General features: G+C 46.9%; 1 protein-coding gene across 1 annotated transcript in view; it reads left to right on the plus strand.

Annotated features, from left to right (window-relative positions):
* The first annotated feature begins 325 nt into the window (after positions 1-325).
* Positions 326-12801, plus strand: part of GRIN2B (glutamate receptor, ionotropic, N-methyl D-aspartate 2B) — a 410955-nt gene continuing 398479 nt past the window's right edge. Inside the window, exon 1 of the mRNA XM_004693259.1 lies at positions 326-516. The gene's annotated coding sequence lies outside the window, so the exon portion shown is untranslated. The remainder of the gene's footprint in view (positions 517-12801) is intronic.

Genomic DNA, 12801 nt, shown 5'->3' on the forward strand with positions numbered 1-12801 from the left:
ATTGATATCTTTTTCGGAATGCATTTTTCTCACCCTCAGGGGCCACTGGAATGGAGCTCTGACCGCCTCTTTTTCCCCCTTAGGAAAGGGACGCTTTGGGAATGACCACGCTCCACGGAGGGACAGAGCCGGCCCCCAGCCTCTCTACACAGAGTCTTCTCCAGTAACGCTCCCCAAATCAAAAACCATCATTGCCAGAAGAATCATTTTAAAAAATAGCCCAGCCCGAACCCTCACATGCAAACGGAATAATTGCTCTGGATTCTGCATTGTGAGCTGCTCTCCACATCCCGAATTACCTTTGAATCCAGTCTTTTTTTTTTCCTTTGAATTTGCATCTCTTCAAGACACAAGATTAAACCCAATTCACGTTAAATTGGATTTCAAATTGTCTTCCTTTCATTTATCCTTCGTTTTTCTTATGTGGATATGCAAGCGAGAAGAGAAGACTGGACATTCTCAACATGCTTACTCCCTTAATCTGTGCGTCTAGAGGTTTGGCTTCTACAAACCAAGGTAGGGTGAATTCTATTTTATTTTCTTCTCACCTGAGCTAGGGATTCCTTGTTTATTTCTCTTAAGTCCTGCAAGTGGATTTTGGGGAAGGAGAGCTAAAAAGATATCAAAATAATGCTGTTTGGGGGAAAAAGCCTTCTTACAAAGGGGGCCATCTCCCTGGCATTTCCTTCTTCATCAAACAGGTTTTGGGTTTTTTAGGCAGGGAGTGTAGATATATGGAGGCATAAGGACTGGATGTATGTAGATACAGCCTGGAGACCTGTATGATCTTCGAGTTTAATAGCATTTTAGTCACCTAGGACTAAAGCTCTGATTTTTATGGGAATCTAGATTTTTTTTTAAAGACTGGCTTTTCCCCTTTGCCACTTCCATGCCTCTCTCCAGCTTCTGTGCCCATCTTCCTAGGCATCCTTCCGTGCCCTTTAAACATTAAAAATAATGATGGAGCTCACTCTGATGGTTGCCTTGAAGTCCACTTGCTGTCTAAAGATTGACACGGGGCCCAGAGCTCCTGGGAGGCCTACTGCAGAGGGAGAAGTCTGACTGGGGGATCAGGCTGGTCTTAGAACACCTGGAATTGAAGATAGCTGCAGGTTAAGAGCATTTCGATTTTAAGCTTAGAACGAAGGAATTCTGTCAATATTCTGCTTTTAATTTGTGTTTTTTTTCCCGTGTGCTATTATTTTGAGCTGTAAATTTCTCCTTCTGTCTGCACATCTATTTATACCCACACATCCTCCAAGCAAACTGTTACTTCCACACTCTTGCAAAATGGCTATCTTGCAGAGTTCTAAAATGCTGTTCATGTGGACGGGGTGCAGAATTCGACACGTGAGTCTTTGTGTTAAACAAAGAGATGTGCCGCTTGCATGTGTTAGTCTTGTACCCTCAAAACAGAACGAAAATTTCCCTTTTCCCCTTCTCATGAATTTTTACAATATGTGAAAATGTGCTTGGGCCGTCTTTTTCTGTACTTGAAGAGAGAAATAGCTGGAAAAAATGGAAAAGACTCAGCTAAATGACTCTAGCTAGTCACTCATGCAATCCAAGACAACTCCTGAAGAGGTCAGAACCTCCAGTGGCTGGAGGGCCAGGGTGGGGAGTTAGCAGCTGTTTGCAAGATCCATGGACCACACAGCCCCAAATTCTGAGATTCCCCAAATGCAGGAATCAGTTGGAGATCAAGGTCTTCAAGGGAATGTAGCAGAATCATTAGCATCTGTAGTCCTCCTGAAAGTGTGCTCCCTCCCACATCTTTCTTTACTGATGTTTTTGTAACAGTACTTTGAGAGAATCCAAAATACTCCAAATGGATGGGGAGAGGGGAGATCTCACAAGGTCCTTACCACTCAGTGTGACAGTAGAAGACAGTTCTTCGCTGCCCAGAAAAGATGGCTATAATTCCAACTTACTACTCCCCTCCCCCAAGTTTCATTTTTTTGAGTGTTTATTGCTTGCACAACACTGTGCAAGCCAGAGTGTCATCAGCGAGATGGATGGGATATCGCCCTGACCCATGTTCTCCCCAGGTCTGCGAAAAGTTGAGGTTACTGGTGTGTGCTCACCTTAGAGACACCTGAGCTGGTTCTCCATCTGCTTCTACTCCTTCAAGTGGGAGGATGAACTCTTCATCTCTCTTCAAAATAGAACGGAGGCATGGGTGAGCGAGGCAGCTCCATGCACCATGGTGTGTTTCATAGCTACAGAGGAGAAGGCGAGGTGGGCGTCTGAGGCACATGCGCCCTTTTGCATTCCTGGTGCCTCAGAGCAGACTCTGTACCTGGTAGGTCCTTTGTCATGTTTATTGGTGACCAAGAGGAACAGGAGACCTTTTGACAGAGATCTTTGCCTCGAGTGCAAATGGAATCAAGGCAGCTTCCAAGCTATTATCTGTTGGCCTGAAGATCAGACAAGGGATAAGTGGTTAAAAGGGAAGGGTGCTGAGGAAGAGGAGGAAGAAGAGGGAAAGATTCAGCAAAAAAAAAAAAAAAAAAAAAAAAGAGGACTTCCAATTGGAGGGCATGATTAGGGTTCTGGGAGGAGTCGCCACAGGTGGTCCGTGCCTTTTTTACATGCAAACCATTTTGGGGACCCTAGGAAGGAAGCAGTTGTTCCTCGAAGAGCAGACTCCATGATCTGTGACTCAGTGGTGCTCTGGACTGTCTCAGGGTCTTTGTTCTCTCCTTTTCCCCCCTCATAGCACAAAGAGCTGACTGGGTTCTCTTTTGTCTTCTCTCCTTCTGCCACCTCCATTGCATGTGGGAAAGAAATGTGGCTCCTGGTGGGTGGAAGAACACGTTGAACTTCCATCAAAGAGCATCCATGATGTGCAGTTAAGAAAAAATATTAGTGGCAGTGGAGACTGCCCAGGAATGCATTCCAGGCCAAGAAGGTTAGGTTGATTTCCAGGGAAGCAGGGTCACATGCTTGTCTGCCATCTGTGTTTTGGGTGGGGCAAAACATGATGGATCCGTGAACACAGAGTAGCATGGCAGCTTAGGGATCCATGCTACCAGGCAAAGAAAGGAGCAGGGTGTGCCACTGGATTACCTCCTTTCTTCTCTCCATGGCTCCATCCCTAGCAAGCCTGCCTGCCTGAAGAGCCTCACTTTGCTACTGTATGTGTTTAATTTATGGCAGGGGTAGGTGCAGCAAAGATAATGAGGAAGGAGGTGAAATGACAAAAAAAAAGGAGGAGGAAGAAAAAGAAAATTCCTTTAGTCACTACTTTGCACACCCAGTGCCTTTCTTTTAGGCTGAGTGAGAAGAGCGACTTCCTCTGGTGAAGGGTGGAACAGCAGGTTGCTTGATCTTGTGTTCCTGCTCAGCCCTGAAGGTGGCTTCAGAACCCGGAGCATCTTCCTGGACCTTCAGGTCCATGCCCCCAGCCCTGTGTGGGGAGGAAGGGGGACATCAGAGGGCTGACCCTTGGACTACAGTTGGCTTATGAGATGCCTGGCACTTTACAGGGTGAAAGAGGACAGAGCTGACTCAGCTCTTGGCCACCTCATCATCACCTTGTCAAAACTTTTCCCCTGGCCTCCAGGAATTTGACAAACCCAGGATGCAGGGTTTTTTTTTTTTTTTTTTTAACCTCTATTTTCTAGCTCAAAACTGTGAAAATGAAAGTGGTATGTCCAATATTATTAATAGGTCAAAGCAAAAACTTAGTAAATGTGTATGGATTATGAATGGATTATGAACTGTAGACAGTGATGGGAGAAAGGACATGTTTGTGTGTGAGGAAATCGTAGCGAAAAATGAGCCAGAAGATGGTGGGGTGAAGAACCCATGGTGGAACTCACCACTCTCCAGGCTGAAGAGGTGTTGCTGTTAATGAGAGAGGCCTCTCCCTGGTAATGACCTCTGGGGCAGACCAAACCACTGATCTCCTATTAGTTGTTGGGGGTCCGAGAGGATCAGCTGCACAATCAAGTTCATTTTCCTTCACGGCCATTTTACACCCTCCCTAAGAATTCTAGAAATTTCCGCCTTTCAGTAAACCACTTTTCAGTCAGACTAGGCTACTGTGCATACAGTCAGACACTCGCATTGTCTCTCTATGTAAGTAAATATAGATCAAGAGTTACCATTCTAATGAATTGTTCACATTTATTAAAGTGCATCTCCTCTTTGCAACCACAAGAAGTCTCCAGGGGGAGTAGATTAGTGGTTGAATTGATATGATCTTTCAGAAGGTTGCTGAAGATAGAACACAATGTAGTCGGCTGTGGAGCAGCCTAACTCGGAGAAGGTGGGTTTCTGCCGTTCACCTGTGGATGTGGGCCGTGGCACGTCTGTGGTCTACCTGCAAGATCCACCATGTGGATGCATTCTCGGTGTGTTGGGGTCCCTGGCAGATGTGTGCAGGTACCCTTGGTGGGGTCCTTGCAGCTTCTGACCTCCTTAACTGTCTCCATTTTCTAGTGCTTACAGCAGATGTGGGAGGAGAAGGGACCTAGCATCTGTGTTGACCTCTCATTGACATTCTCACGACTTCCCCATGCAAGGCGGTTGTTCTGCCTTCTGTGTTTTACCGGCTTGTTTGTGATTCCTACTATACTTTCTTCTGATTTTATTTATATGCCTTGTTTCCATAAGCAATTCGTGAGTTTCTCAAGGGCAGGGAGTAATGTTTTATTCATCTTGGAATCTTTGTGTTTAACATGGTGACTGGCTGCTCTCAGAGACCCTCAAAAAAAAAAATTAGATGAGTGGAGGGAGGAAAGAAAATATTAGTCAATGACACGCTTTGTTGTGGTGGTGAATGCAGGGATGGTGGTATCAGGTGAGATGAAGACCAGCCGGGCTCCCTGCCACTTTGGAAAACATCCACTTTGGGCTTCCCGTTTAACAGAGAAGTCACCACAGGTGCAGGAATGTGAAGAAGTGATTTGCTTGAAGTTGTACGGCTTAGTGCCCAAACCATTGATTAGAGTGAGGTGAAATGGTTATCTGTGGATTTCAGGCGTCTTTATGGGCACTTCTCAAACTTTACGGGTCTGTAGAATGACCTGGTGAGCTTACAAAAATGCACATTTTCTGATTCAGAGGTCTGGGGTGGGGCTGACATTCTGTTTTTCTCTCTCTCAGGGGATCAGATTTGCTTCACCATGCTTTGTGGTCTACACGTTTCTAACCTAGTTACTTATCATGGCCAACATGGGCCATTCCACCAAGAGATTCTCCTTTGGAGAATGCCAGTGTTCTAAAAAAGAAAGGAAAATCTGGGGGGAGCCCATGTATTTAAGTTCACCCATCTCATCTTCCTCTGACTCGCCCTCCCCTCCCCCCCCCGCGCCCCTTTGCCTTTTCCCTTTTCCCATTCGATCTCTTCTCCTCAGTGCTTTTTTGCTCTGGTCTTTCTCATAGTTGAGTTGTCTCCTGCGACTGGGTTTATCTATTCACATGTTTATTTTTAATTTTTTTTTATTAATGTGGTTTAGTCTTTTTTCCTTGGCTCTGTCCTGTTAATTTATTTTTACGTCTTTTGCTTCACTCAACATCCTTTTGTTAAGATCCACTATTTGTCAAGCCTTGTGCTGATAAGGCTCTGGTTCTGGTCTGTTCCTTCCCGCAGCTCAGGATTCAGTGGGGGAGACATGAGAGGAGCTTATCATATGCCTAAGGTCTGAGAAGTGGGGGAGAACGAGGTGGGTTTCACATTTAAACTTAAGAGTACATGAGAATTTTGTAGGAGAAGGAAAGAAAGATTGTTTTAGAGAGACAGAGAGGCAAGTTGGTGTGAAAGGACAAGTTTCCTGCTCTTCCTTACATCCCCTATCTTGGGGAGAATGCTGTCACAGAATATGCTGGCCATTTATTAGGAATCTCAGATTCCAGGTCTTGAGGCCAGTGAATAAAGCCAGGAGAGGGAAGAGGCTATCATTCTTATGTATTTTGCTCTTTGCAGTTCATGAATCCTAGCCCTACTTATTAGGCTGGCCTCTAGACTGAGCAAATGATGCAGATTTCATCTTAGACCCTGGGATTGCAACTAACTTTGTTGATGGCCATTATAAAGAAAGGGACAGCTGTTAGTTGGTGGGTAGCCAAGGAGAGAGCTGGATCCTAGCCCAGGCCAACCTCCTTGGAATGAAGGACCAGCCTCACCCCATGTGTTTCTGGGCTGGTGAGGTAGAGAGTGCTGTGCCTTTTAGACACTAGCTACTTTCTTTAATGGCAGAAGCTAGTGAAGGAAGAAAAGGGGCTCAGTTATTTCCAGGAAAGACACAGCTTGAGTTTTGGTGCCTTTTGAGAGGGGTCTGATGTTTGGGAAGTAGCTTTCATGGGGAAGTCCTACTGGAGGGGTGAAGGGAGACACCCCTTGGGTGCCCAAGGGAAGAGATCTAAAATGGGTTTTCCTCTGAATTTTATTTGTATCTTCTTTTGCACCCTCATCTTCCACCTTTTTTCACTTTCACCATTTCTCAGTATAATAGGATCTTGATTCATTTCACTAGTCAAAGAAATTTAAGCTCAGCTTAAAGAATTTAAAGACCTACTATCCACGTTGAATCTCCTAGTTCTCAAGATAGCTGGGTGAGCAGATGTGACCTCGGGCTGGCTTAGGGGTCCTTCTGCAGGTGGCTGCGTGGTGAAGGCACACCACTGAGACAGGGACCGGGGAGTGTGGAGCAGCAGGGTGGCCCTGAGGGCAAGCGGAGCAGACCGTGGGAGGAGAGAGCCTACAGGCTTTGATCCTACTCGAGTCCAGATTTATCAGGAATGGGTACTTCTTAGATGAGGACAATTGAAAGTTTCGATTAATTAACTTACTGGAGTCCCCGCAGGCTGACTGCGCTCGACACCTGCCAGCCTCCACATCTTTGCTCATTCCCTGATTACGACTGTGAATTTCCTCCTTTAGCAAGAAATGTCAAGTTTAGATTTCTCATTAATCTTTATGTAGACTCTCTCAGGGCTCCAACTGGTTAGGATTTCTCAGGAAAATAGCTCTCTTGTTTCTTATTGAGAGATGGGACTTAAAGACGGGCTGGAGGAAACCACTGCATTGCCACAGGGGGAGGAGAGAGTCGGAGCAGGACGGTGAAGCTCTATGTGATGGCTTTAATCTTTCCTCACAACGCTCATTGACTGCTGTAAAAGTGCCCAGGCTTTCTGGAACAATCCTCCTCCGTCCCAGTGGCCTTAAGTCTGGTCACTTAGCTGGCCACTTCATCAGCTGGTGTCTTTGGATTAGAGATCACCGTATTCTGTGTGTTGAACACACATCCCCCACAGGTACCCTGCTCTCTATACTTGTGTTTGTATTGGTATATTTGTACAGTGATTTACTACCCAACGCAGCAGTCAAAAATAATCTTAAATACATTAAATGCCTTTGTGCAGTTTACATACAGTGATGCATGTGGGGTGTCTGTGTGTATGTGCGAGACATGACTTAGGAGATCTGAATGCCGACAGGCACACTGGCGAGGATCTAGTCTCTTCTACAGCCAATACGTTAAAGCTCTGGCCATAGCTCCAAGGTTAACCACAGCCATGTGGTCTAAAGCCACATGCATGCCACAGAGTCATGTCCACTGACTCTTTTCAGCACTTGTCCCTCCATTACCTGGCTCACAGGTCCTCTTGGAATGTGCGTCCTTAAGCCTGCTCACCCACCTGTCTTCATACCACAGGATAGTCCCTTGCACGCAGTGGGTCTTTAAAAAATACTAGTTTTTTAGGGCCCTCCCTGGTGGCACAACGGGTTAGACACAACACTGCAAACTGGCCGAAGCTCTTCAGTGTGAGTTTGATCCCTGCCCTGGAGGTGATCCCTATGTGCGGCAGACCTCTCCTGACTGGCCCGCTGCTCCCCTCAGTAGTAGACTTCATCAATCTGCCTGTTCTGCACCCCCCTAACTCTGTCTCTGGTGAAGCCTCTCACCGCTGCTGCACCTCTGACCTGTACCCCAGTTCTGTATGCACAAATGAATACATCTTTAAAAAAAGTAATAAGTTTGCTGAGAGTGTCCACCGGCTGCTGAACTGGTCAGTGAGGGGATGGTCAACTTGGGAGTCAGTAACTTGTATTTGTTTCTGCTTGTGTTTTCCTTTGTGACATCGCCCACACCTTTCCTCTGGGCTTTGGTGTCCCCATTTGTGATACCTTGAGACTGGCTCCCAGTCCAGTACTAAAACCACTTGCAGCCGACCTTCAGCAAAAGCAAATACAAAAGACTAGATAATAGCAGCAGACATTGATGTCCAAGCCCAGACTACTCCAAGTAGCCAAATTAAGATCACCCCAGGAAGGAGCCAGGTGGTGGTCATTTCCGAACACAGCAGGGCAGATACCAGCGTGAGGGCTTGTTTGGGAACCACTGGATAAGGTGATTGACCGGCGCCTACTGGCGCTAAGCAGTACCCGTCTGAGCATATTAACGTGTAGAGTGAGACCCTGTCTCTCTTCACCTGTTCCTTGCCTAGCAGAGTGTCCCAGAAGCAGAGATCAGAAGACGTGGCCGGGAGAAGGGAGAAGGAGGGCACTTCACGGGCAGTGAGCGCACGGGGCTCGAGTGGGTGTTGTGTTGGGGCAACCTGGCTGCCAACCAGCGCTCAACCTGGACACAGGCTGGTGTGGGGAAGTCAGGGGGCTGCTTTCCTTGGCACCCTTGAAGCAGGTGTGTCCGGGAGATAGGGCGAGTGGCTCTGGTTCTGCAAACGCTCCCTGTGCCACTTCATCTTTACGGAGGGTGCTGCAGTCCTGCTCTGCGAAGACAAGCCTCACTTCACTCCTTTGTAACACTGAAATGTAGGAAAACTATTAATAAACGGGGCTGGAGAGGCAGACCTGGATTGACTGGTGAGGGGTGTGCATGGTGCAATTATCTGGGTGCTGGTGGGAACTCACTAGCCGCGTCGCCCTCCCTCTCAATGCCTAAAGCTGAATATTAAAGGCACGAAGAGGAGGAAGGGGGTAGGAGGCATGCGGCTCCATTCCTCTCTGGCTGTAACTTTAATCACCGATTATTAGGCGGGGGGGGGGAACAGCTTTCTCACATCCTTCCTTGCTGGCCTCTTCCTCCCTCCTTTTTTTTTTTTTTAAAGATTTATTTATTTGTGCATACAGAACTGGGGTACAGGCCAGAGGCTCAGGGGTGGCGAGAGGCTTCACCAGAGACAGAGTGGGGAGCAGAACAGGCAGATCGACGAAGTACACTGCTGAGGGGAGCAGTGGGCGGGTCAGGAGAGGTCTGCCACGCCATGTGGTCATCTCCGGGGCAAGCGGGAATCGAACTCATGTGGAAGTGGCTTTAACTTCTTAGTGCTGTGCTTTAGCCTGCTGTGCCACCAGGGAGGGCCACCTCCCTCCTTTTTAAAACAAACGTGAACTTAAATACATGTACAAAGGTGAGAAAGAAAAGATTTATGGACCTGTCGTCCTTTCGAAAGACAAACCATTTGAGAGTAAGAATTGGAGGTCTTTTTGTCCAGCTGCTAATAGTGGCTGAAGCTGAGAGAAAAGGTGATCAGTGTGGGTGGGTGCTCGGTGGGATGGCAGAGGGACGAGGCACGGACTTCCACGTAGCCTTTGATTGGCTCTGTGTAAGAAAAACATCTGAACAGTGACATACTGCAGCCCTTCCCTGGGATTTGTTAGCATGCAGGTCAGCTAGATCCTTGAGTTCTGTGGAGCTCAAACTGTTACCTCCAGGGTTCAAGACTCTCCCACTTATCACCTCATTAGTGACTTCAGGATTGTTTCTGGGCTTGAGGGGGCAGGGAGATTTCAGTGGTTGATTTTGTTGACATCTTGATCCTGGTTTTCCCTTCAGCCCACATAGGCAGGAGGCTGCAGACAGATCCTGGTGAGACGGAGGTCTTCAAAGGTGGAAGCTCTTTCTTGGGTAGGAGGATGTTGACCTCATGGGTGGTTGAAGAGAGAATACAATGCCAGTTGCATTTTGTTAGAGTCTGTACATAGAAATCATGTTTGTTTGTTGATCGATTTGCGGTTTTTCCTTGAGAACAAGAATCACACTGGTGTCACTCTCTGTGTCCTGTGGTGCTTAGCAGAATGTTACCTGCTCATGGGGACAGGGCTCAGATGCTGATTGTTGATAGGTGATGATGGAAATTAATGTGCATTGAGGATAAAGTGTACATATTTATACCTCCTTTGTGTCTGTTTTCTTTGCCATCTAAATGCCTCTTGATGGTTTGGGTGCATTTTACTAGTGTTGAATGGAAGAAGGTATCTTTGGTGCCAGAAATAAAATGACAGCATCAGAATATACCCATTTCTTAGTGCTTCCGTTTTTTGAGCTTCAATTTACGTTGTCTTCAGTCAGTGTCTCTTCATGCAGCTCTCGCTAATCACTGATTATGCTGTTCACATCCCCTCACACTTCCTGTGAATACTCTTCATTCCTCAGGGTTCATCTCAAAGGCTGTCTCATCCATGAAGTCTTGCTTGATCTCTCCAACTAAAAATAAGCCCTCCCACCCATGTTGTTTGTTCACATACTATTTTTATTTTCCTGCTTGTAGTGCTGCTTAATGCTGGTTTTGGGGACAAATCCCTTGAGGTCTTTTCTATCCATTATCCTCCAATTACCTTTCCTATGCTGGGCTTTCTGGGATAAATAGGCCTGTGTTTATTCATCTCCTCAGCCTCTCCTTTTTATTTTTCATCTATGTACCTATATACAAAGGTGCTGTGATTGCAACATAAAATTCAAGGTTGACTCTGAAACTTACGCGTGATCTCTAGTTGTGAATACAGGGACTCTGTAACTGAGGAGCATTCACGTAGTTGAAGCAGAAGTTGGGAAAGGGGGTATGAAGGTCTTGGAATTGGTAGCCAGAATTTGTGGATCATTTTAGAACTAAATGGTGGATTGAAAATTTTAAGAATTATTGCTGTTTGCAAATAGAACAGTTATCTAAATGGAATCACCTTGTCTTCGCTTCAGATAACTTTCTATTGATACTGGGCCCTGAATGGAATGGGTAATGGGCGTCTATAGTGTGCCTACTGTATTCTAGATTAATGTGTGCCACCTCTTTTAACCCTTACCACAATCTGTTTCTCGGATGAGTAGAGCAAGGATTTGGGCGCTCAGAGTCAGCACTCAGCTGGGTTTAGAACTTGCATCTTCTGATTTCCCCCTCAGCCCTTTAAATTTTATGGAGCAACCTCCATGTAAGGGAAGGTACAAGCTTATGTTGTACGTAGAGAAGCCCACATGTAGCTTGTGTCCTGAAACCACTGCTAATTGTCTTCTAAATCCCTGCTTTTGGGCTTGACCACTGCTGAAAGACAAGTTGTTTTCAAAATGGAAGATTGAAATAGCCAGTGTTTGGGCCTTAACTTCATCCAGTGAGCCCTCAGGTGAGAGGTCTGCAGCCACACTGGCAAGGGGCATCTCTGTCATTGTACATGGTGGCTCAGCCGTGGGCAGTGGCTTCTCAGCCACCCCCTACCATCCTGTCAGTAGACCTCACCTCCAAATCTGGGGGCTGCTTCCTTTGAAAAGAGACCATCCCCTCTCCTCTACACATCCTCACCTGGACAGTTTGATGATCATCCACTCTCCTAGGCAGAGTTTTGTCTCCAGCCTCTCCGTGCTATGCAACTTGGAGGGGAGACCCCCCTCTAGTAGGACTGGAGCTGTCAAGGGGGGAATTCTGCATTGTTGCTGGGGTCTGTCATTCGCAGGGATCATTATTATTGCTCTTTGAATTATTCTCACCTCACTCCAAAAAACCTTTGAGGGGGAACTAACTAGTTCAGAATATCTGTGTCCACTGTTGACTCAGAGTGCTGTTTGTGATTAAAATATACAATACAAAGGACAAATTTGCTCTGTCTTCAGCTTCCTCCCTCTTGGTGCCATGCAAAGTTCTTGTTCCTCAGTGTCACTATGTGCATGTTTCCAAACTCCTTTTCTGCAATTTGAAGCAGAGTAGCCTTGAGGAAGCCACGGTGGCCTGGGCCCAGGAGAACAGGCCCCATCTCAGTCCTGTGCGGTGTGGCTTATCTGCATGATTCCAGTGATACATGCTCCCCAAACTTGCTTCTTCATCTGCACAGTGAGGTCTTTTGGGGAGACAGTTACCATGCTGTGGATCACTTGAGGAAGTGTTAAGGCTCCTTAAACCACAGGCTTAATGGACAGGCATGCAGTGTTGTTATTGATACTTCCATCCTGAGCAAAAGAACCTTCTTTCACCAGCTCTGAGGGCAGCACGTCCACTCCCACTGGGGGAGAGAACAGAAAATGCTCGAAACAAGACAGGTGTCGGGGCAGCGTCTCCAGGACTCAATGCGAGGCAGCTCCTAGGTGTCGTGACCTGTTCCTTTTAATCTTTGGTCTCTGCCTCCTTCTCAGGTTGTCTTTCACAATATTTATCTAGAAGACTAGATAAACACTTCTCAAAAAGGAAGACTAATCTTTCTAGTTTCAGGAATAGAACTTGTCCCCCCCCCCCCAGGCTTATCTTTTATCTTTACATGATCCGAGAAGTATAGAGACGGAGCTGGGGACACAAGCCAAGGAAAAGGACAGAGAGGGGACCTGTCACCGTGCAGGCCTTGACCCACACCCCACACCTCTCGCTCTGTCTGTCTGCCTGCCCTCTCCACCTCACGGCACCTGCTTCAGTCCCTTTCAGGAGTCTGTCTGGGAGCCTCTGCTCCAGCTCTTCCTGCTCTCCTGACTGCAGTTTCAGTGCTTGTCCTGCCAACCCCTCCCCCCCCCCAACCTCTGGGATGGGAATGTGTCCTTCGGGGTATCTCTGCCCCACCTACCTCTTTCATGGGAAGTT

Source organism: Condylura cristata, unplaced genomic scaffold (assembly GCF_000260355.1).
Source record: "Condylura cristata isolate star-nosed mole 26May11 unplaced genomic scaffold, ConCri1.0 scaffold00036, whole genome shotgun sequence".
Classification (NCBI taxonomy): Eukaryota; Metazoa; Chordata; class Mammalia; order Eulipotyphla; family Talpidae; genus Condylura; species Condylura cristata.